Source organism: Petaurus breviceps, unplaced genomic scaffold (assembly GCF_028583685.1).
Source record: "Petaurus breviceps papuanus isolate PSGF00001 unplaced genomic scaffold, PetGlider_PUasm1.0 90752, whole genome shotgun sequence".
NCBI lineage: Eukaryota > Metazoa > Chordata > Mammalia > Diprotodontia > Petauridae > Petaurus > Petaurus breviceps.
Window position 1 is genome coordinate 6,046,500 of NW_027187336.1, and position 12,476 is coordinate 6,058,975.

A 12,476-nucleotide genomic window follows, 5' to 3' on the forward strand; every position below is an offset into this window, starting at 1 on the left:
GTTAAAAGCCATGGAGGAGCTTAAGAAGGATTTTGAAAATCAAGTAAGAGAAGTGGAGGAAAAAATTGGGAATAGAAATGAGAATGATGCAAGAAAATCTGAAAAGAGAGTTAACAACCTGACTGAAAAAAAAAATAACACCTTAAAAATAGATTTCCTCAAATTGCAAAAGAGGCCCAAAAAGCCAATGAGGAGAATAATGCTTTAAAAAGCCAAATTTTCCAGATGGAAAAAGAATTTCAAAAGCTCATTGAAGGGAATAATTGCTTCAGAATTAGATTGGAGCAAATGGAAGCTAATGACTTTATGAGAAATCAAGATACTATTAAACAGATCCAAACAAATGAAAAAATAGAAGGCAATGTGAAATATCTTATTGGAAAAACCACTGACCTGGAAAATAGATCCAGGAGAGATAATTTAAAATTATTGGACTACCTGAAAGCCATGATCAAAAAAAAAAAAAAAGGACCTAGAGGGGCAGCTAGATGGCGCAGTGAGTAAAGTGCTGGCCCTGGAGTTTGGTTCTGGAGTCAGACACTTAACACCCACCCACCCACTCACCCACACACACACACACACACACACACACACACACAACTAGCTGTGTAACCTTGGGCAAGTTACTTAACTTCAATTGCCCTCCAAAAAGGCAAAAAAAAAAAAAAAGACTTAGAAATCATCCTTCAAGAAATTCTTAAGGAAAATTTCTCTGATATTTTAGAACCAGAAGGCAAAATGGACATTGAAAGAATCCACTGATCAACTTTTAAAAAAGATTCCAAAAAGACAACTCCTAGGAATATTATAGCCAGGGTACAGATCAAGGAGAAAATATTACAAGCAGCCAAGAAGAAACAATTTGAATATTATGTAAACACAATCAGGATAACCCAGGATCTAGTATCTTCAATATTAAGGGATCAAAGGGCTTAGAATACGATATTCTGGAGGTCAAAGGAGTTAGGATTAAAACCAAGAATCACCTACCCAGCAAAACCATGTGTAATGCTTCAGGGGAAAATATGGTCATTCAGTGGAATAGAGGACTTTAAAGCATTTTTTTTTTTTGCCTTTCAGAGGGCAATTGGGGTTAAGTAATTTGCCCAAGGTTACATGGCTCGTTTACTTTAAAGCATTCTTGATGAAAAAAACACACTTGAATAGAAAATTTGACATTCAAATACAAGAAGCAAGAAAAGCATGAGAAGGTAAACAGGGAAAAAAAAAACATAAGAAAATTATCCAAGTTGAACTATTTACATGCTTACCTGGAAAAATAATAATTGTAACGAAAACTCTCTCAGTATGAGGATAGTTGAAGGGAATATAAATGCATATATGTATGTATGTATACATACTATATATGTCTATATAGGAGGTTATATATACATATGAATACATATTTGAGTGTCTGTATATATTTGTACAGGTATACATAGAGGGCACAGGATCAATTGAAGAGGAAGGGATGATATTTAAATGGTGAAATTGATAGGTGAAAGAGGAATATAATGAGAGGAGATGGGGAGAGACAGAATGGGGTAAGAAGAGGCATATAGAAGAGGCAAGGGATAACTGTTACAATGGAGAGGAAGAACATGAAGGCAAAAGGGAATGGGTCAAACTTACTCTCACTGAATTTGGCTTAGGGAGGGAATGACATACACACTAAATCAGGTATCTTGCCCTACAGGAGAGTAGGGGTGAAGGGTATAAGAGGGGGGATGATAGAGTGGAGGGAAGGTTGGGGGGAGGGTAGTTAGAAGCACCCACTTTTGAAAAGGGACAGGATCAAAGTAAAGAATAGAACAAGTGGGGCGGCCAGATAGGATGGAGGGAAATAATAGTCTTTCACAATATATCCAATATGGAAATGTTTTGTATAACTACACATGCACAACCTATATTGAATTGCTTATCTTCCCAGTAAGGTTAGGTGAGAAGGAGGAAGGGAAAGAATCTGGAATTCAAAGTGGTAAAATCAAATGTTTAAAAAAAAATTATTTTGCATACAACTGGGAAATAAGATATATAGGCACTGCAGTATGGAGATCCATCTTGCCCTACCAGAAAGTTGCAAGTGGCATGGGGGAGGATATAGGAGAGAGCAGATGGGGAGGGGTATACAGTGGGATAGCAGCTCTTTTGGGGGTGGTGGGTAGGGGAAAGATGGGGAGATAATTTGTAACTCAAAATCTTGTGGAAAGCAATAATATAAAGTAAAAATAAACATAAAATTTAATTTAAAAAAGTTAATAGGGAAATATTTAAATAATAAATAAAATGCAATGTAAAAAAATGAAGAGGTGAAACACATTCAGAGAAAATGTCTAGTGTTCCATCTTTTTGGTCATATTTGGTTTCTTAAATGAGATTTTGCAATGTTTTGGTGTAAATAGGTAAAATGGAATGAGTTATGAAAATCTGAGCTATTGGAATCATAAAATTCCAGGTTGGAAGGAACCTTACAGATAATATTTTCTAGCTCCTCTCATTGTAAAAATGAAACTTCATTTCAAAGAAACAGAATCAGCTTACACAGAATCATGCACATAGTAAGAAACAGTTCTTTTTCCCCTACACCACTTTACTTTGCATAAGGCCTTTGTCAATAATAGACAGATTTTGACCCACAGACTAGTGTGCACACCCATGCTTCCAGCACAATGAAAAATGCTTTGCCCTAAACCCACAAATAGAAAGAAGAAACCCAAGTGTTTGTGGCCAAAGATCACAGATAGGCTCTTATAATTAAAAATAATTCACATTTTTATTGCACATAAAAAGTTACAATGGCCTTATCTCCTAAAAACACCATGATGTATCCCGTCCATTTTACACATGGGTACACTCAGGGATTTAGTGCCTCTCTTCTATCATAGAGCTAGTGAGTGTGAGAACCAGGCTGGACCTGGTCTCATGACTGCAAGTCATACCACATCTGTGAGGAATTAATAGAAGTTAATAAGATTTAGAACTCTAAGAGACCCTAGTCTAACCCCCTTGAAGAAACTGAGCCTTTGAGTAGCTACAGCCTTGAGACATTTATTTATGGTCACACACAGCTAGTTAGTGGCAAAGCTTCAGGACATCAAAAAGTAATGGACCATAACATTGAGAGTTGAAAGAACCTTAGATAGTATCCAGTCCAGCCTCTTCCATTTTACAAGCAGTTAGGCAAGTTTGGATGCCATTCCCAGCATAAAGTGATGAGGCCACTGCCAGAATAGCAACATTAAGGATTTTTTTCCCTCACTTGTAAAATGAGAAGGTTGTATTAAAAGATCTTTTATTGTGTCTTTTAAGATTATTTATGAGTGAAATGAGTGAAAGCATTCTCCTAAAATGGAGATAGTGCTCTAAACTGTAGCTGGGCTTCTGCTGCAGATAGGCCTAAATTTCACTTTCCTGTAGACCACCTGATCTCTAGGAAACTGAAATTTACTCCTCCCCTGCTATCACCGACTGTCAAATAAGGTATTAAATGTTTTCATCAGTTTTTATCAGTTGAAGATTGTTTCCTTGTTCCTTGTATCTGAGGTAGATTCCCGTATTAGATTGTGAGGCCATGCTCTCAATCAATGAAGGTAAGGTCAGTGGAAGGGGTTGTTTGTACTAGGGTATATAACCAAGTTTTTTGTTTTCTGTAACTTGCCCCCTTCCACTAGTCTGTCCTAGTGGAGGAAATGCCCCTTTCTCATGAGAATTGAATAATGCTTTCTGTTCAAAAAACAAAAGAAAACAAAAAATAAAACAACTTGCCCAGGGTCCCAAAACTACTAAGTGTCTAGGACCAAATTTAAACTCAAGAACATGAATTTCCCTGACTCCGGGCCAGGCCCTCTATTCACTGTACCACCTACTTGAATGTTTTAACTAGTACCAAATGGTTTTTTAGTTGATATTTTATGATGTAGTTTAAGGTTTAGAAGTAACAGTATACCTTGAATCCAGCTCTAAAATAATTTTTTTTCTCCTTTATTTCTCTGGACATTCTAGTTTCTGTTGTTGTTTCTCCTAATGAATCTTGACATTATTTTGTCTACCTCTCTAAAATATCCCCTTGGCAAATTGATTGTTATAACACTAAATTTATAAATAATTTCAGTACTATTGTCATTTTTCATTAGATTGACATGGCCAAGCCATGAGCAATGACTATCCTTCCAATTGTTTAAGTTGCTCCTCATTTTCTAAAGTAGCATTTTGCAATACTATCTAGATAAGTATTATATATACTTTAGTAGATTGGCTGCCAGACATTTTTATGTCTTTTGTAATTATTTTGAATGGGAACTCCCTTCTTATTATTCGCTCTTAGATCTTGTTATTACTGAGTAGAAATGAGGTTGATTTCTGTGGATTTATTTTCTAGCTTGCATCTTTGTTGAAGATATTAATTGTTTCAATTAGTTCCGTTGCTGAGTGCATTGATATTCTAAGTAAATCATTATGTCAACAAGAAATAGGGATAGTTTTATATCCCTTTTTTCTATCTTTATCATTAAAATTTTTAGACTATATCAAATAACATCTGAGAAAAGGGGAAATTTCTGGGGCGGCTAGGTGTCACAGTGAGTAACATCTCTGAACCCAGAGTCAGGAGAACCTAGGATCGGTTCCAGCCTCAGATAATTAACCCCCCCTCCAAAAAAAAAAAAAAAAAAAACTGGCCGTGTAACCTTGGGCAAGTTGCTTAACCCCAATTGCTTGAAAAAAAAAAGGGGGGGGAATTTCTGCTTTATTCTTATATTTATTGAGAACCTCTCAGTATTTCCCCATTTCATACAATGCTGGATTTTGGTTTTAGATATATTTTATGAATGTTCTTTTCCACGGTGTATAGAGTTGTTTTTTTTTTTTTTAGCACTAATTGGTGTTTTATTTTGTGAAGAATTTTTTTCTGCATTAATTAATAGAATATTGTGGGTTGGAATGTTTAATATGCTTAATAATATTCTTTCCCTAGTGTTGAACTATATATGCCTCCTGTTTTTTTTATTTAATCTTTAATATATTTTAATTAAAAACACACACACACAAACACAAACAGTGCAACATTTGGTCTGTGGGTTTGAAATGGTTTGATATGGTCCTCTCTACTAAAATGTCTGTCACCCTCCTCTCCCTAGGCTGTTTGAAGTTCAGGCTTTCAAACTGAAAAACAAAATTCCAAAGTACAATAAATAAGTAAAACTAGTTGCCGCCCCACTTCAGTCAAGCTAAGCCTGACAGAGAAGGAGGAGGAGAGTAAAAAAGGGGGGAAAAGGCCATGGAGAGGAGGAGTCTAGATCCTGTGCAGGAGGCTGGAAGGGCAGCTAGAAAGTTGTAACAGAAGGGAAAACGATATCCTTGTTCTGAGGCTCTGGGTGGGGACCCTCCTCTGGGCAGAAAAGGCAAGGATTATTTGAACCCTTGGACACTTGATTTCTAAATGTCTCTGGTTAAAGGAAAGGAAGGATTAGGCAGCTCAGCTTTGGCCCCCAGCCATTGTGGGAACCTGTAATAATTAGGAGGAGGGTCTAGCTTTGGCATAATGAGACACAAAAAGGGAATGGTAAGGCATAAACTGTCTCTGGAGCCCCTGATTGGAAACTACAGTAAGGAATGTGAGTCATTCCCCTAACTCTGAACCCAAGCCTATGGGTGGGGGAGGGGGGAGGTTTGTCCCAGAAATGAATGACAGGACAGGCAGCTGAGGGAGGGGGGAGGAAATCTCCCCTTGTAACAGAGGCTATGACCAATCCCCCTCACACAAGATGGACAGGAGTTTGGTTTAAAGGCAACTGGGTGACCAGGAAGAAGGGCAATTAAGGGAGAGGTGAAGGGAAAGTGAGAAAACTTACCCTTTCACTCCCACCCCCAAGATTTTGGTGACCTCTGCACCCCCCCCCCCGCCCCAAGGGATATCTTCCCCTTGTGGTAGGGAAGGGGTGGTTTCTTGGCTTTATGAAATTAGGCTGGGAGGCAGCAGGGACCCAAGCTCAGTCATTTCTCCTGTGGTTGTTTTTTTTTTTTTCTTTGCACACAAGTTTTTATTAAACAAGGCTGGTAATGGAACATTTTTTGTTTTTTTGTTTAATGAATAAACATAAGTCCCTTTATTACAGAAGTTGTATTCATTGGTGAGTATGGTCACATCTATGGGTTAAATCTTTTAAAATTAGAATCAATAATTAGCATAGAATTTATTATCTCTTCATTACATTGTGAAATGTCTTGTGTAGTCATATACTATTGTTGGAATGACAGCTTGTAAAAATTTCAGGAAAATGAGAAGATACATATGAACACCAAGTTCTCCTCCACCTTCTGCAACTGTCTCAATGATTTTTTTCATTACCTCAGCATGTCTGCATGGGTGAACTGAACACATGGGAGGTGGTGGAAGGTGAGGATGATTTTTGATGGTCACAGTTTTCTTCACATGATCTTGACTAATGTCTTCATACATATGTTCTACTGTTAAAGGTTGCCGTTGCTCATCATAACCAAATAACCAGAGTCTTGGAGTCTGGTAATATTTGTCATATGTGATATAAAGATCATAAGTTCTGGTTTGTAAAATAGAATCTTCACTTCCAGCATCATTTTTAGCATTGTTAGCTTCTACTATTTTTCTTGTGTTCAGAGTAGCCTCATCTGTCTCTTCATATTCTTCCATATCTGCTGCTTCTCCCTCATCTTCCTCTTCTTCCTCATCACATAAAGCTGAGCAGTCTTGTTTTATACTATCCTTGCTTTCCAGGGTAATCTCCTTAACTACTTCTGTCACTCCTGTAATACCTGATTTGTGATATGTATCTACCCATCCCCCATCACCATCATCTTCTTCAATTATAGCTTCCAATTCATCTGAGTATTCCATTTGTTTGCACCGCTTGTAGCAAGGCACATTTTTAGTTACCAAAAACTGTTTGCCAGTTGGTAGGTATGCCTTGACTTTCAATTCTTCTCCTGAAGCCCATTGCCATGTTGGACAGTGATGGACTAAATGGTCTCCAGCTGCAACAAACTCTTCTGGTGTGATCACACCCGTTTCCTTAAATTTTGATTCCTTAAGCACGGGGGTCAGGTACTCGGCCACTTCCAGCACCTTCCCTTTCACCGTGTTTATCACGTTCTGCATCCCGGGGCCAGGGCAGACTGCGCGGGATGCGGGCCGCGCACTGGGCTCCTGGAGCTCGGGGCGGGAGGTGGGGGAGGGGAGAGGAGGAATGGGATGGGAACGGGAGCGGACCGGGGTGTCCTGACCCCCGCGGCCGCCTCACACCCCACAAGCGGCCCCCGAGGGGGATGGGCAGCCGGCTCCCAGCGCCAGAGCGCGCTACCTCACACCGCGCTGGCCGCCAGGAGTTAAACCAGGGGAAAGTTGAGGGAAGAGAAGCGGGAGAGCTTGGCTGCGCACTCCTCCCTCCAGCGCCTCCTGTGGTTATTGTTAAGAATAGGGTGGCCATTGGCTAGATGGTGGCTCTTCATTCCTCCACCAGTGATAGCCTCCTCGCCCTCAGAACTCTCTGTCTCTTCACGATCGCTGCGTTCATCTTCCACCAGCTTTCCAGTTACAAATTTGTGGGCCATTCAAAGGATGAGGTAGGCCCAGAAGATGTGTAGCACTTGCAGCACACCCATCATGGAGTTGAAGAAGTAGTAACCAAAAAAGGCAGGATATAGCTGCAGGGGGTACACCACTGTGCGGTGCAGGATCAAGAAGGGCAAGATGACGAGTCGAGTGATGATGAAGACAATGGCGAAGACAATGAAGATACTGTTGCACATGTTTTTCCATCCAGTGTAGTTAAACATCTTGGCTCACTCTAGCAGGTAGTCAGAGGAGTCGTGGAGAGCCATGATGAGTGTCCTTGTCCAGATGTAATTGGCAAACCAGGAGAAACTGATGAGAATGATGGTGGCCACATGGTGGATAACCTGCTCTTTGAAATCCTTTCGTTTAACATCAGAAGCAATACTGAAGAGTAGTGACCAGTACAAGGAGAGTTCAATCATGTAATACCAGTACTGGGAAGGGATGGTAGACTATATAGAATAACCTTTCCATACATCCTTCATGTCATAGATCCAAGGTTTATCCACAATGACAGCCATGCCAGCAATGAAAGCAATAAGGTAAAAGGTGAATCTCCAACTGGCCTCCCAGAATTTCTTGAGCAGGCTTGGCCCGTTCTGATTTTGGCGTCTACGGAACCATCTTTCTACCTGATGGTTTGAGAGTCCACTCTGCCGAGACAAGAGCTCCACCTCTGCCTGTTTGGGGTGTTTGCCACTGGTACAATAGAAGTTCTCCAAAGTTGGGTTGGGGGATGCTCAAAGCCAAGTCTTCTTCACATTTAGAAGGGCAGCCAGTGCTGTTACCACATAAATCTCAAAGAAGTATCTGACAATGAGGAAGAGCAGGGCGAGGGGCAAGGTGATGTAAAGGTCAGAAGCTTTGGCATAGACTCTCCCATCACGATCCTCCAGGTAAGCCCAGGTCAGATTCACAGGCAGCCACAATCGCTCCCACCAGAAGTAATCATATAGAGTTTGCAGCATCTTGGCAGCAGCGTCTGCGGTGGCCGGGCTGTCCTCTGTTCTCACCTCCTCAGTCCTCCCTCCCTCCCTCCCCCACCTCCTGACTCCACCTCCTGTTTTAAATAAAGTTTGATCATCATGAATACTTTATTTTTATGAATACCTATTGTCATTTTTGCTAGAATTTAATTTTTTTAATTTTATATTCTTTTTTGTTGTTGTTGTTGGTCTCTATCATTTCCTAGCTTAGGAAATATGACTCTATTTGTTCCATAAAATGTGTTTAGCAGAATGTTTTCTCTTTCAATTTTTAAGCATAATTTTTTTGGTTATGAGAATTATTCTTTAAAATTTAAATAAGACCACAGCAAGTTTAGCATACATTACTGTCTGTGCCGGTGCTGCAGCCGAAGAAAAATTCACAGCTACCAGCATCCCCAAAAATATTACCAATGAGAAATGGCACAGACTGGAGCAGTTCATAAAAGACCCAAACAAAACTGATAATATTCCAGAAAAAAATACGTAAATGGATTTCAAGAATTCTTCCTAATTTTGTCAGAGATAATATGGGTCTCAGTGATGATGTTTGCTGGTGTTAGAGGATTTCACATTACAGGCATCTTTTGTATAGAAAGTATCAGAAGTAGGATTTTCTAGATGCCATGGCTGAGAAGCAAAAATGGATGTAGAGTTCCAGACGTGACTAAATAGAAATGAAGTTACTGCAAGGGAGTTGACATTGAAACCTTGAAAGGATTATTAAAGGAAAGAAGTCGCTGGCTAAGAAAATTAAGCAGAAACAGCAGAGTCCCCCAAAGAAGGCTAGGACCATTTTCAAGGACATCTATCCAATGACAGTGAAGAAGAGACAGCAAAGAGGAAAAAGCCCAGCTTTGTGGTGTGGAGATGATAATGGCGATGGCTGGTGGACAAATATGCATGCCACTGACTTCATGATCTGGAGCTTAGGAAATTTGGACCTCCTATAATTGCAAAAGGTAATGTATCATGTTCTCCCAAGATCAAGGGTCTTTGTAGAGAGACATTTATTAGGCAGACATTTCAAATTGGTCATGGCACAGCCACCCAGCCTGATTGAGCCTGTAACCAGTGTTTGTTATTGAAGCAAGAGGGCTGCTTACAAACATGGGGCATGAGGGTTCTCTCAAGCAGAGTCCTCCCTAACACTGAAGAAGATATCAAAATGGTGTTAACATCTCACCAGTCAGATTGGCTAAGATGACAAAACAGGAAAATGACAAATGCTGGAGAGGATGTAGGCAAATTGGAACACTAATGCATTGCTGGTGAAATTGTGAACTGATCCAACCTTTCTGGAGAGCAATCTGGAATTATGCCCAAAGGGCTAAAAATAATTTAATTCCTTTTGACCCAGCAATACCACTTCTAGGGCTGTATCCTGAAAAAATCATAGAAGTAGGAGGAAGACCCATATGTACAAAAATATTTATAGCAGCTCTTTTTGTGGTGGCAAAGAATTGGAAATTAAGGGGATGCCCATCAATTGGGGAATGGCTGAACAATTTGTGGTATATGCATGTAATGGAATACTATTGTGCTATAAGAAATGAGGAGCAGATGGACTTCATATTTACCTGGAGAGGCTTATATGAACTGATGTTGAGTGAGAAGAGTAGAGCCAGGAGAAATTTGTACACAATTACAGACACAACGTATGTGTGACGACCAACTTTGAAAGACTGGACTCTTGTCAGCAATACAGTGTTATAAATCAATCCCAAAATACTCATGATGGAGAGAGATGTCTACTTCCAGAGAAAGAACTAGAAAGAACTGAGTTTGAATCCAGATTGAAGCAAACTACCAGATCTTTTTCTTTTTCTTGTTTGGTTTTGTTTCCTCTTTCCCATTTTTCATTCCATCTGATACAATTCATCTTTATAACCTGATTAATGTCTAATGTGAAAGTATTTGCAGATCCTATACTTGATTGTATGCCGTCATGGGGGAGGGGGGAGAGGGACAGAGAGAAAATTTGAAACTCAAGGAATTGTGGAATTGAATCTTGTAAACTAAAAGTAAAAAAAAAAAATTAATAAAGACCAAATTTTAAATAGTGTTAAATGGCTTCCTACCACAAGGACATATTTTCAAGTATCTTAATAATAATGGAATTTGGAGTAGGTTTTTCTTGTAAGAGTTTACATATGATAAATGCAGAAAATATGTGAACTTTCTTTGGACATAATAAATGGATGAATAAAAAAAAGCTAAACAGGATTGTTTATGGGAAGGAAGTTTTGCCTCTAATTTTCATTCCTTTGCAGCTAATTCATTTTTTTTTCCTGTCTGGTCATATAATAAAAATGTTCTTTTATTCTATGACTTATTTCAGTAAAAATACACTCAGAACTAATAAGTGTAATTGATTAAATATCATGGCTCTATATTTGGGTCCAAAGTTGATGGTACAAAAGTAAAACCATCTATATTCAGTACAACATAATCAAGTTTTAAAAAGTAGGACAGACCTCAATTTCATTAGTGATATTTTTCTATTGTATGGGAATATGGTTTCTTTCACTTACCTGTATCTGAATGTTGCTTAGAGCTTCAATACTTCAATAAGAGTTTTATTTGTTTATGAACCTTCCATCATAGAGTTTAGACACTGAAAAGGGAGAAATCTTGGTAGGTTCTGTCTTTATCTCTCTCTGTCTCTGTCTGCCTCTCTGTCTCTCTGTCTCTGTCTGCCTCTCTGTCTCTCTCTCTGTCTGTCTCTCTCTCTGTCTGTCTCTCTCTTTGTCTCTCTCTCTCTGTGTTTCTTTCTCTCCCTGTCTATCTATATATCTTTCTTTTCTCATTTTTTTTCTTTTTCTATCTCTTTCTCTCTTTTCCTTCTTTCTGTCTCTCCTTCCCCTTGCTCATTCTCTCCCTTTTTCTTCTTTCCTCAAAATACCTTGGCCTAACTTTATGAATGGGTGACTTCAGTATAGAAGTCAAAAAGTCATAACTATGAAAAAACAACACAGATGGTCGCCTATTTAGTATGGTTAAGTGGTGCTAGAAGGAAAACCTCCTTCCATGTTAACGTACTTGAAATGTAATTATAATTTTGAAAGGTCTTTTCTATAGAACAATAATTTCAGTAACTTAAAGACCTAGGATCTTCCTTCCAGTGAAGTTTACCCTTCATTGCTGCAGACAACTAACTGTCTACAACTTTGTAACCTGGCTTGGAGAGTTGTAGTTAAATGTTATAACCCTCTGAGTAATCACTCATTTCGGTAAAGTTTTCCAGAGGGAGAGTACAGGAAGAGAAGGATAAAAGTTGGGACAAATTCAGACATAAAAAGTAACTCTGGTTTACTAGATTTTAATACCATACATTTACATTTGATTTCATTCAGAATATGTGATCTAATAAAAGCACCTTACCAAAAGGAGCTAGGATGTCTTTAGACAGCAGACACAGTCCATCACTAGGCCTTTTTAGGTTTGTAGGGATTTTCAGTCCTTATACTATCTACTGTGGTGTAGCAAGACCACAGTTTGTATGACATAGATTTGGAGACTTTAGAACCAACTACAGAGTCAATATGTCAACAGAGTAATGCAGTTTTATGTTGCATCAAGAATGAATAAATGCCTGAAGCAGTGATTGTCTAGACAGAGGAGGCAATACTCCTATTTAACTCTGCCCCAATCAGGTCACATCTAGGGTACTGTCTTCACGTTTTGGCACCAAAATTTAGAAAGTACTTTGATAAACTGCACATTATCTAGAAGAAATAACTAGAATGATAAAGGGTCTTGAATCCATGTTACACAAAGATCAGCAGAAGAAAATTTTGGTTGTATCTTAGAAAAAAGAAGACTCAAGGGATATCATAGCTGTCTCAAAGTATCTGAAAAATTGTCATTTGGAAGAGGTTAGATGTGCTGTTTGACCCTCA

The 12,476-nt window shown here is 38.9% G+C and overlaps 2 pseudogenes; both read right to left on the minus strand.

Moving 5' to 3' along the window:
• Window positions 1-6,006: 6,006 nt before the first annotated feature.
• On the minus strand, window positions 6,007-7,291 carry LOC138146097 (ubiquitin-like-conjugating enzyme ATG3 pseudogene; annotated as a pseudogene).
• LOC138146096 (ceramide synthase 2 pseudogene) lies at window positions 7,132-8,627 on the minus strand (annotated as a pseudogene).
• Window positions 8,628-12,476: the final 3,849 nt, after the last annotated feature.